General features: G+C 37.9%; 1 pseudogene; it reads left to right on the forward strand.

Annotated features, from left to right (window-relative positions):
* The first annotated feature begins 3620 nt into the window (after positions 1-3620).
* The window catches only part of LOC140517404 (glycogenin-1-like), a 249913-nt pseudogene continuing 240449 nt past the window's right edge, over positions 3621-13084 (forward strand).

A 13084-nucleotide genomic window follows, 5' to 3' on the forward strand; every position in this document is an offset into this window, starting at 1 on the left:
GTTTTAAGAACTCTGAATATTTGAGATCTGAAGCTTCCACAGGGACCAAGAGGTTGGAGCTGTGCAGGCTGTGACTCAGGGCGGCGGTGGTGGGAGGAGACAAAGGAGGCATCAGAGGAGGACAAGGATTCTACTTCACTTTCTTAAGAATCCACACAGAAAATAAAATACAATGCAGCATAACGTCTGCAAATCAGTTTGTTGTCAATCCACTTATTATCAGTGCTCCTTCTAGGAAAAGATAACTTTGATGTCTGATATATTAATAAATTTTCCTTTCTATTGCAATATTTATTCATTATTTGGAATTGTTTAGATGTTATAGGGGCTGTCTTTTCTAATGTTATTAAAAATTCCTTATTGGTTTATTTGCTTATCTTCAGTGTCTCTGTGTTTTCTCCTTATTGTTATTTGGTGATTCCAATCTTCTTTTCATTATCTTTATCCCCTATACATCCATCCATCCATCTATGTATGTATGTATGTATGTATGTATGTATGTATGTATCTATCTATCTATCTATCTATCTATCTATCTATCTATCTATCTATCTACCTATCTATCTGTCACCTTCTAACTCTTGCTTTGGCAGTAGATTCTCTAATGTCTAGACATCACAGCTCTGACTCTTCTTTTACTAGGGGTATTCATGTTTCAGTGGCCTCAGGATCTGTTCGTGTGATTTCTGAAGGGACAAAATAGATGCCAGGACCTTTTGCTTCAGATCTGATGAAACCCTATATATTTAGCTTCCTGTTCCAGTTCCTTCCATTCGTTAGTTTTCTAAGTAAGTAGTGTTAAGCCAAAGCATGCTCCAAAGAGAGAAAATTTAAATTTTCTGCTCCTCCACAACTACTGCACAGTCTGTAGTGGGAAGAATTGAGTTCTGTTGTAAACCCATCAATCATGTTGTGCCACCCCTCCAAGGGTTTAGGAGCTGGTGTGAGAGGGAATTCTGAGTGAACATATTCAGTATTAGAAATAATTAAAAATAATAACTGCTGTGAGTTCATCAATTTGCTGCCTGGTTAGAGTTCATAGTGTTTAGATGGTGTTGATAGTTGAAATTGCTTTTACTTAACATGCATTATTGTTATATTGAAAATATTTTAGAATTTGTGAGGACTGAAGAGAAAAGAAATTTCTTCATCTTGTTGATCACATGACTAAGAATCCCTGATCAGATTTTGATAAAAGTTTGTTTATATTATTGTTGAAGGATTTCTTTCCTGGGGTCAGATTACCATTGTAACATTCTACTCTTTGCTTACTCCTCCAAGTCACTTTTACAAGTTGAATATCCATGAGGTAAATAACCTCAGGTAGTTTGTAAGGTGCCCATACTCATGGGCACAAACAAGTTGACACAATTAGTTCAGAGCAAAGACAAAGATTATAGCATGAACCTTCCAGCTATAAACAATGAGGCACCCTTTCCCACAGATATAGTCAGTGGGAAGAGTGGGCACATGTATAGAGTATACTAGTTGAAAGATACATATGAAGAATACATATGGCCAAACCAATTTAAGTCTTTGCCACTTTAATACCCTGGCTTCCTTTTTCTTATTATGGAGCTTCCATGTTTCTCTTTGTGGGAGAAGTATCTTTACTGAGCATGTCTTACAACTGTATCCCCTGGTCAGCTTGCTTCCTTAGTCCGATTCCTGACAGTAGAGCTGACTCTCCCTCTATTTACAACATACCTGGCTATGTTCCTTTTTTATATCAACCCCAAGGACAGGGCTAATCTAGGCCTTGCCCGTGTGGTATCAGTTGGCGTCATCATATAAGCAAAGACCCCCAATCCTCCTACATTGATAAAAGTTGTCCATGTCAACTAAGGGAGCTAAATAAAACTATAAACTTTAAATTTCCTCAGAAAGAGTGAATGGAACACTCTCAAGGTTAGCAACCTTTACTATCTGTGAATTGGACACATAGAATTTATGTCTAAAATGCAGGAAGTCTCAAATTATAAGACTCTTATATTAGCATGTATGAAACAATGATTCCATTGTCCATAGTCCACTCATTCCTGAGTCCATAGACTCAGGACCTGAAGAGAAATATTATGATCTTTTCTCTTCTATAGTCAATGAATTCTACTGTGTTATATAGTATCCTTAATTTAGTAAATCATAGAATAAGAAGGAATCACCTCAAATGTAAAAACAGTAACCGGGGAGAGAATACAAATAGACCTGGCTCAACCTCGCACTCCTGCTTTGTGATAAAGATTCCACGGCTAAGATGATAACCAAAAGAGGGATTAGTGTATTTTTTTCCCCACTGAGTTGAAATCATGAAAATAATGATGATCTCTAAAATGTCTGGATCTAACTTTTTAAAAGCATAATGACTCCTGTATAAAAATGCATCCATTCTCAATTGTAGCCTTGGAGTGGCAGGTAGTGGAGAGGAAGGGGGAAAAGAGCAAATTAAAAAAATGTGCTGTAAAGAACAAAAGAAAACATAAAAGGTGGCAAAGAAAGATGTACAGCTTTCGACTAAACACATAGTATTTAATATATAGACTTTACTGAAATGTTTAGTCATTACTATATATTTTGAATCCTCTCTTATATACTGCTGTGAACATGATATTTTTTATTTTATATTTAAGTTTGTAATATTTTTTCTCTTCTTATATTTTAATTTTTAGTATTTGGCTAAAATAAAAAAGGAGAAATCACAAGGATCTTAAATTATAAATCCCTGTTCTGTATAAGAACAAGAAAAGGAATGTGAAGTGAGAATAAAAAATGTGGCTGAGTACACTATTAAATTTGCAGTAGGTGGCAGTAGAGCTGGATATTCTGGGTAATGAGAATGATACTTGAAAAAGGAGGATCTGCTTATAGAAATCTGAACTATACTTACACCATAAATCAGACTATTAGGTCAGTGTCACAAAGGATAAAAGTTTCTCAGTCTCATCAAACGGGATATATCCCTCTGAGGACAAAGTGTTTTTTGAAGGAGACTTGCAATTTTCTTAATGTACACCGTAAATTTAGAAAAGTGAAATAAAGTAAATAAGCTGCTCCTAGCAAGGCAAGGGGAAGTATAACTGCTACTGTGGGTAAATAATTTAGTTAAAATTTAATACTAGGTTGGAAGAAAGTTGACTTGGGAATCACTAGAGGTACCAAGAATCAGGACAAGAGACCCTAAGAAGAAAGTAATTCATAAAACAGGCAAAATCTGCTCGTCATTGGAAGTGCAAGATAGGTGAGGAGTTTTGACAATCAGAAACGGGCTTAAGATTAATTAGAAGCTCATTAAGAACTCAGAAAGGCCTACTACATGTGGTTCACTAGTTGAAGTGATGTGGGGTGATTGACACTGAGTCAAAACCATCAGTCCTGGGAGTGTCAGTGTCACCAACATTCTCTAGAGCTTTGGAACCAGTTCTAGGAGAATTTTATCGCTCAAGTTCAGGATGGAGATTTCTTCCTGGGAGGAAAAAGGTGTTCTTTCTCTCTTTGAATAGAGTAAGCCATGCAAATTGGGTCCCTCCCTCCTGTAATGAAAAGCCACCCCAAACCTGTACCTGTATCTCTGGGAGACAAGCTCAAGCTCTTTGTGCCTTAGTGAACTAACATAGAAACTCACCATGAAATTTATACTGAACTGGACTTTCCTTCTGATTATTTTCCAAGGTACTTTTTCAGAGAAAGATGAATAATATGAAAGGGCAACTTAATATGAACATTGACTTTAATGGAATGTCTTTGTGTTGCAGGTGTCCAGTGTGATGTGCAGCTGGTGGAGTCTGGGGGAGATGTGAGACAGCCTGGGGGTTCTCTGCGTCTCTCCTGCAAAACTTCTGGATTTACTTTCAGTAGCACCTGGATGAACTGGGTCCGCCAGGCTCCAGGGAAGGGACTGGAATGGGTTGCAAGCATTAACCCTGACGGAAGTAGTATATACTACACAGACTCTGTGAAAGGTCGATTCACCATCTCCAGAGACAATGGCAACAGTATATTATATCTACAGATGAATTCCCTTAATACTGATGATACAGCTCTGTATTACTGTGCAAGTAACACAGTGAGGAAAAAGGAATTTGAGACCAGACAGAAACTTCCCCTGCCATGAGTTGAGGTGCTGGTGATTCCAGAAGGAGGTTGAGTTCATGATGCACAGAATGCAACATGACTACATTGAGTAACTGGTGTATAGTGAATCTGAACCTTTTGAATTGCTGCCTGTGTTGTTTTGTTCTTCTGTCCCAGAAGAAAGCAACTGTTTCAGTACCTAGCTATCATTTTCAGTGCTTCACTCTCACTCTCAACCCCACCCCACATTCAGTCAGTAGTTATATCCTATAAATTCTACTTTCATCACATATCTAGTATGCTCTCCCTTTTCTCAGGTACTGCAACCACTCTGAGGTAAACTTTTATCAGCTCAACCTGTACTATTATGCTAGCCTGCTGGTTGTTCTCCCAGTCTCAACACTCTCTTCACTACAAGTCATAATAAACTCAGTTATCAAAATTGTCTTCCTAAAGCACGGATTTGACCATTTACCCTTAATTCTAGAGACAGTATTACCTCCAGGATAAAATATATAATCCAATTTCTCTTTTAAATCAATTCAGAGCATGACCCGTTATTATCTTATTCTATTTTACTTTCTACCACACACTCACCAATTCAGTGACACTGACCTCTTTACTGCTCCTTTCACTAGAGAATCCATTCCCTTCCTCCATATATTTTCTCTTCCTCATTCCTGCCTCCTCCTCCTTTTGGTTTTATTTCAAACCTCACTGAAAATACCCCCACTCCTTCTCCATCCCCCCAAATTCAGTACCTTTGTGCTGGATACATCCCTATTTATATCTATATCTAGATAGATAGGTAGATAGATAGATAGATAGATAGATAGATAGATAGATAGATAGATAGATAGATAGATAGATAGATAAATAGATAGATAGAGATAGATGATAGATAGTCAGATAGCTAAATAGATACTGTGTACATTTTTTGTTCATAATTATTATTTTTTGTCTCCATGAATGAAGGTGACCTCCTCAAAAATAAGGACTGACTTTTCTGCCTTTCTTTATATCTCCAGTACTTAGCACCATACCTGGCACATAGTAAGTTCTTCATAAATGCTTGTTGCTGGTTGATGATTTAACCTTCTGTTCCTTCCTGAATGGAACTCTCCAGTATTACTGAGATGTGTTTTATCCATGATTTCCATATTGTGTACATAATGAGCAATTTCTCTGATATTTCAACACACTAAAAACAAAAATATCCATATTAGATAGCAAATTATTAAGTATTGTAGCAAGTTGAAATTCAAAAAGGTAAAGTAAGGCATATTTTAAGATAGCATTTTATTATCAGGACTGGAAATCTGAGAATAACAGAAGGACAGGTCCACTTTTTATAGTACAGAATAAAGAATAGAACAGGATAGGTGACATCATGGGCTACATGGCAACTTGACTGGTTATAAAGCTAAGGTATGGGAAACACCATAATTAGTTGAAAATTAAAAATGGAAGCTAGCAACAACCCTGCTCCTCTCCTTCCAGTACTGAGAAGTGCTTATTGATTGAGTTCACTTGCAAGGTTGAAGATATTGGCCTAGACATTTTTAGAGAGGAAATCAGACATCATTGAGGGATAGCTTTGTGGTGAAAACATGTTAGGGATAATTCCCTTATGGAGGACCATTTCCCCCAAAGTTAGCAGAGTTCCTTGAGGCAAGAATAGAATAGTTGTTAGCAAGAGAATTGGATTTCTAAAGTTACCTCTTACAGGTCAGTGGAACACTGAATTAAGTTTAGAGACAGAAACAACATAGTCACTTACAGGAGAAAATCAATTAACCATAAATAGGATCAATAAGAAAATGATACAGGATTCATCTTAATTTTCTCACCATTATGTGCATACAGAAATCTCACATGAATTATGTCTGATGAATAAAAAGCTTGAGTATCATGGTTTGTCGGTAATTAATCATTTTATTAATAATGTTAGCATGCTATTAATAAAAAGATAACCATTTGTCCATCTCTCTCAGACCAAACAAAGCTAATGGAACTTACTCTACATTTATATGTCCATGGAAAAGTGGGTGTTTCTGAGGATAGAAATCAACTCTAACTGGTTAAGCATTAATGTGAGAATGAATATTACAATGAGAGGAAGACTTTTTCAAATGAGAGTGTTGGAATATGTGACTCTGATCACTTTGTTTTAATCAAAGAGAATTATCTGTTTCTATATCCCCTATCTGATAAATGAGAGAATCCACATTTTCCCAGACATATCTGATCAAAACACAATGATCAGAATCCTTCATTTCACCTAATACCCTTTAGGACACATCTGAGTTATCCCTCTCAGTATCAGCCCTGCACTTCAAAGTCTGTTTGAGTAGCCTACAGGGGTGATTCCTGAAAGAGAAAGTTGAAAAAGGGGAAAACCTTGATCTTGTTTACACAAGTAATTATTAAATGTAAGAGAGAAATAGCTATTTCTCACATATGCATAGATTAAACATACCTCATGGAGAATAAGGTGTCCCATCACAACTTGTAAGGAAATATTTGTACTTCTCTCCTCTAGCTGATGTAAGGAATTTCATTAATCAGTCTGAGAGGATTTTCTGGCTTTAATCAGGAAAGAAACTGACATTACTTGAGGAACTCCTAATGATTGAGTGAACAATATAACCAGAAACCTATTAAAGTAATTGGACAAGCATTACTCGAATGTCTTATTTTAAAAGATTTAGTTATTTTCTAAGTAAAGAAGTTGTAATTTTTCAGGCGCCCCCTCTCCACAATGCCTGGGCTTCTTGCACTCACCACTAACCAACTAGTGCCTTCCAGCAAGGTTGACTCACCTGGCACCATAACAAGAAAGTTTAGAGAAGAATTTCAATGCAATCTTCATGGTTGACACCTTGGACACTGAGGAATCAGATCATCTAACCTTAATGAAAAGATCTGCACTGGGTATCATGTTAACCCAACTTCACTTTTGATCACTAACTGAGAATTCAAAATGTGTGCTCATAGATGCAGATACTCTTGTACTGACAAATACTGATGATCTTTTTGAGACAGAGTTGCTATCATCAGCACCAGATTCAGGATAGCTGTTTCTATTCTGCACTCTTTGTTTATCAGCCTTCTATTGAAATACACAATCAGGAGTATGGAGTCAAGATGGAGCCAAGATGGAGCAGAGTATGAACTACTACTCACTGAAGCTCTAAGACAACGTCCTTCAGATACCTCTGAAAAGAGAATCTGAACAAATTTTAGAGTGACAGAATCCACTAGGAGATATAGTGTAGCAAATTTCCAACCCAGGACAAACTGGAAGGTCAACAAGAAGGATGTGTTGCATGGGACTGGAGGAGCACACAGTGCACAGGTTGTACCAGCACAGACCCCGCCATATCAAAACCCAGCAGGAAGGCCCGGGTGATCTAAAGCAGCAGCTGCACTGTGAAATCTCAACCGTATCAGACCAGGAAGGAAGTCCAGTGGAAATGAGTGAGAGAGAAACACAGAAACCCAGGTAAATGTAGCAGGCACTCCTGAGAGTATCAGTCCACAGATTAAAAGTCTGTAAGTCATCTACTTCAATTTCCAGGAGCCAAAAAGGTGGAGTGATCTGTAAGTGCTGTAACCCTTCGCTTGCTGACCTTGAAAAATTCAGAGACTATTTCCCCAGGAGAAATCCTGGAACAGTGGAATAAGGCAAAAGGGTAAACAGGCTCTTAGCGGATGACTTTAGGAAAATCGCAAAGGGAGTCCCTCTTTCTATGGCTGAAGGAAACCAGAGGGCAGGACTGGAGCTGTAGAGGGCCAGTGCTGACTTGAGACTTGTGCTAGCGTAAAGGCTGACGGTCTCAGGAAATCCGACTTCTGATAAGCAAAGATGAGATTGTCCTGACCCTGATTGTGTACCCTAAGGTTGTTGCACAGAAGGAACTAAGATATGGAAGTGAAAGATGTAATCTAAAAATGTTCTCATGGGAATAACCTTGCTTGATTAAGAGAGCATATAAATCTTGACTCTCAGATCAATAAACCAGTCATGTACAGATGGTACAGGCTTGCCTAACCCCCACTGCTGTTATCTCTTTTTTTCTGTAACCACCATGTCTCCTATCAGTCAGTTGCTGGCATGGAGCTGTCCCAGACAGTCTCACCTCAGTTGAACCTGGAGAAGATCCTGAGCCCCAGGGGGGTGGAGCCTGCAATCATCAAGATCAGTACCCCAGGTATACCTCAGCACAGCCAGGGTAATAAGAAAGACAGTGCAAATGGGATCCACCATCCACTGAGCCTACCTGTGCTCAGGAGAGTAGACCTTCTATGTCTAGACCACCCCTTCCCCACATTTGATGCAACTATTTCCAGGGTAACTTCTGGGAAACTCAGAGAGACTTCACCTGGTTTATGCTTTTGCACACATTTTAGCTTCTAGATGAAAGAAACAGAGGCCACAATACACAAAGCCTCAAGTTCTAAGCACAAGAACAGTGGGACAGAGCCCCCTGTGCCCCAGAATCAAAGATACACTTTAAAAGACAAGAAAAGGGAGATCATCACAAGAAAAAAGTAAATCAGAAAGGATAAGAACATAGAATTTTTCTGTGGGGACGAGGACCAAACATAAATACTAAAGAGGCCAGCATTGAGACTGTGCTCCCATCGGAAATTTCAAAGGGGAATATGAACTTGTCTCAAGACCAAAGAACATTGTTGGAAGAGCTCAAGAAGGATTTTAGAAGTCAAATTATGGAAGTGAAGAAAAACTGGTCGGTGATTTTAAAAATAGGAAAAAATAAATCATGGAAGAACTTAAAAGGAAAATTGGACTAATGGAAAATAAAGTACAAAAACTAACTGGAAAAAGTAACTACTTAAAGGGAACAATTGGACAAATGGAAAAGGAGTTGCAAAAGTCAACTGAAGAAACAAAATTGATAAAAATTAGAATTGGACAAGTAGAAGTTAATGACTCTAAGAGACATCAAGAATCAGTCAAACAAAATCTAAAGAATGAAAAGACAGAAGAAAATGCAGAATATCTAATGGGAAAAACAATTGACCTGGAAAACAGATCCAGGGGAGAAAATGTAAGAATTATTGGTCTACCAGAAAGGCATGGAAAAAAAGAACCTATGGATGGAGCAAAGATGGCAGTGTAGAAGGATGGACCTGCTGTGGCTGTCCCCCATAGCCCATAAAATAGGGTGTAAAAAATGATTCTAAACAAATTTGAGAGCAGAATAAGCCACAAGACGACAGAGTGAAAAAAGATTTCCAGACCAAGACAGCCTGGAAGGCTCACAGGAAAGGTCTATTCCACCTTGCTCGGAGTGGAGCAAAGCTCAACCTTGGCCATGCAGCACCACAAGGACAGCAATGAAGCAAACTTCACGGTGCAGCGTCACGGTAGTAGTGGTGGTAACAAGATTTCTCAACCCACAAACCCCAAAGAGAGCTTCAAAGGTTAGTGAGAAAGCTCATTCACGTGGGTGAGAAGGGAGCAGGGTCCTACCATAACCCCAGGACCAAGGCAGCAGCCGCTACTGCAGCACAGCATCCATTTTGGGAGCCTTCAGCTTAAAGATCCCAGGGGAATAGAGCAGCTGATCTGAATCACATCCCTGAGTGGCAGTCCTGGGGTGAGGAGAAGCACTAGCATGCAGCAGTTGGTGAAGGCTCTAGAGATGGAATTCTACTCATAGATTCAGGGCAGAAAAGCTGGTGGTTGCATCCAGAACAGAGTGAAGGCAAAGAAAGGAGTAAATTCCTCTCCATTTTTGTGCCACCTTGGAGGAACTGAGAACTTACAGGGCGCAGAAGGATACCCTCTACTTGACAAAGGATTCAAAAGTCAAGCAACAGGCTAGGAAAATGACCAAAAATGGGGGAAAATAAGACTATAGAAGATTAATTTTCTGGTGAAAGGGTATTTTCTTCCACCCTTTCAAACGAGGAAAAACAAGGCATACCATCAGAAGATGAAGTCAAAGTCAAGCCTTCTGCATCCAAAAGCTCCAAAATAAATATACAATGGTCTCAGGCCATGGTAGAGCCGAAAAAGTATTTTGAAAATCAAGTAAGAGAGGTGGAGGAAAAATTGGGAAGAGAAATGAGGGAGATGAAAGAAAATCATGAAAAGCTTGTCAACAGCTTGCTAAAGGAGCCGCCAAAAACGCTGAAAAAAATAATACCTTTAAAAATAGACCAACTCAAATTACAAAAGAGGTTCAAAAAACCAATGAGGAGAAGAATACTTTAAAAAGTACAATTAGCCAAATGGAAAAATAGGTTCAAAATCTCACTGAAAAAATAGTTCTTTATAAATTAGAATGGAGCATTTGGAAGCTAATGACTTTATGAAAAACCAAAAAATTACAAAACACAACCAAAAGAATGAAAAAATTGAAGACAATGTGAAATATCTCATTGGAAAAACAACTATCCTGAAAAATAAATCCAGTACAGACAGTTTAAAAATTATGGAACTACCTGAATGCCATCATCCAAAAAAGAACCTAGACATCATCTTTCATGAAATTAAAAAGTAAAACTGCCTAATATTCTAGAACTAGAGGGTAAAATAAATATTGACTGAATTCCCCTATCAAATCATGAAAGAAATATGAAATGAAAATCTCCTGGGAATATTGTGGCCAGATTCCACAGTTCCTAGTTCAAGGAAAAAATATTGTAAACAGCCAGAAAGAAACAATTTGAGTATTGTGTAAATCCAATCAGAATAACACAAGATCTAGCAGCTTTTGCATTTAGGAATCATAGGACTTTGAATACGATATTCCTGAAATCAAAGGAACTAACATTAAAACTAAGTATCACCTCCCCAACAAAACTGAGAATAATATTCAGGGGGGAAAAGGGTCATTCCATTGAATGTGAGGACTGAAATGTAGGAGTTTCAATCATTCTTGATGAAAAGACCAGAGGTGAATAGAAAATTTGGCTTTCAAACACGAGAATCAGGAGAAGCATGGCAAGGTTAACAGGAAAGAGAAATCATACGTGCCTTACTAAAGCTGAACTGTTTACATTCCTGCACGAAATGATATTTGTAATTTTGAAACTTTTCTCAGTACTTGGGTAATTGGAGGGATTATATACTTTAAAAAGACGGAAGCCACAGGGTGAGCTGAATAGGAAGGAACGATATCTAAAAAAAAAAATAAATAAATAAGGAGTGAGAGAGAAATATATTGGGACGAGTAAGAGAAACGGAATGGGGCAAATAATCTCTCATAAAAGAGCCAAAAAAAAAAAAAAGGTTTTTCAATGGAGGGGAAAAGTGGGGAGGTGAGAGGGAAGTAGTGAAACATCCTGTCATCATATTTGGCTTAAAGAGGGAATAACATGCACACTCAAGTTAGTATGAAAATCTATCTTACATTACAGGAAAGTAGGGGAAAAAGGAATAAGTGGGGTGTGGGTGATGATAGAAAGGAGAGCAAATGGAAGGAGGGAGTAATTAGAAGTAAACACTTATGGGGAGGGATGAGATCAAAAGAGAGAATAGAATAAATGGAATCAGGATAGGATGGAGGAAAATATAGTTAGTCTTTCATAACAGGACTATTATGGAAGTCTTTTGCATAACTACACATTCACAGCCTGTCTTGAATTGCTTGCCTTCTCAGTGGGGATGGATGGAGAGGAAGAGAAGTTGGAGTGAGAAGTTAAGGAGAGAAGTTGGGGAGAAAAGTTGAAACGGAAAGTATTAGGAGTGAATGTGGACAATTGTTTTTCACGCAACTGAGAAAAAAGACATACAGATAATGGGTTACAGAAATTTATCTTGGTCTTTCATCTGATTTGGTTCAAAGAGGGAACAACAAATTCACTTATGTACAGAAATCAAAATAGCTCTATAGGCAGTAGGAGGGGAAAGGGGAAAGAAAAGGGGGGGGGGAAGACTTAAAGGGAGGGAAGAAGTAGTAAGGGAAAAGGGGAATACAAGGGAAGGGGCCTGAAAGAAGGGAGGGAAGACTGAGGGAGGTAGTGTTCAACAATTAAATCTATTGTGTAGGGGAAGGTAGAAGGGAGAATGAAAAGTATTATCTGAGGGACAGAGGAAGGAAGGAAAGATACAGATAGAAATCACAACTGTGAATAGGAATGAGATGAAATCTCCCATAAAATGGAGACAGACACCAGAATGCATTAAAAACTACAAACCAACAATATGTTGCTTACAAAAAATACATTTGAAAAGGGGGGATACACACCCGGGAAAGGTAGAAGGTTGGAGCAGAACATATCGTGCTTCAACTACTGGAGAAAAAGCAGAGATAGCAATTCTAATCTCAGGCAAAGCAAAATCAGAAATAGAGCTAATGAAAAGAGATAAGGAAGGAAAGTATAACCTCCAAAAGGCACCATAGACAATGAAGCAATATCATTACAAAAGATATATGCTGAATCTGGTATAGCATCCAGATTCTTAGAGAAGAAGTCAAGGGAGTTACAGGAAGAAATAACAAAACAATAGTAATGAGGGCCCTCAAATTCTCCCTCTCTGAACATGAAACGTCTAATTTTGAAATAAACAAAAAAGAAGTTAAGGAGGTAAATAAAGCTCTGGATAAGGTAGATATAATAGATCTCTTGAGAAAATTGAATGGGAATAGAAAAGAATATACTTTATTCTCAGTGCTCCATGACATATACAAAAAATTAACAATGAAATAGGGCATGAGCACCTCACAAGCCAGTGCAGAAAGGCATGGAGAGTCAATGCATCTTTCTTAGATCATGATGCAATAGAAAGTTATATGCAATACAAGACCATGAAAAATAAACCAAAACTTAATTGGAAACTAAATAAACTAATCATAAAAAGTGAATGGGTAAAACAAGAAATCACAGAAGCAAAGAGCAACTTCATTCAAGAGAATGAAAATAATGAAGCAACCTACCAAATCTAATGGGACATTGCAAAAGCAATTCTTAGGGGAAGTTTTATATATTTGAATATCTCCATGAATAAAATAGAGAAAGAGGAGATCAATGAATTGGG

The sequence above is a fragment of the Notamacropus eugenii genome, chromosome 1, assembly GCF_028372415.1.
Source record: "Notamacropus eugenii isolate mMacEug1 chromosome 1, mMacEug1.pri_v2, whole genome shotgun sequence".
NCBI classification, from domain to species: domain Eukaryota; kingdom Metazoa; phylum Chordata; class Mammalia; order Diprotodontia; family Macropodidae; genus Notamacropus; species Notamacropus eugenii.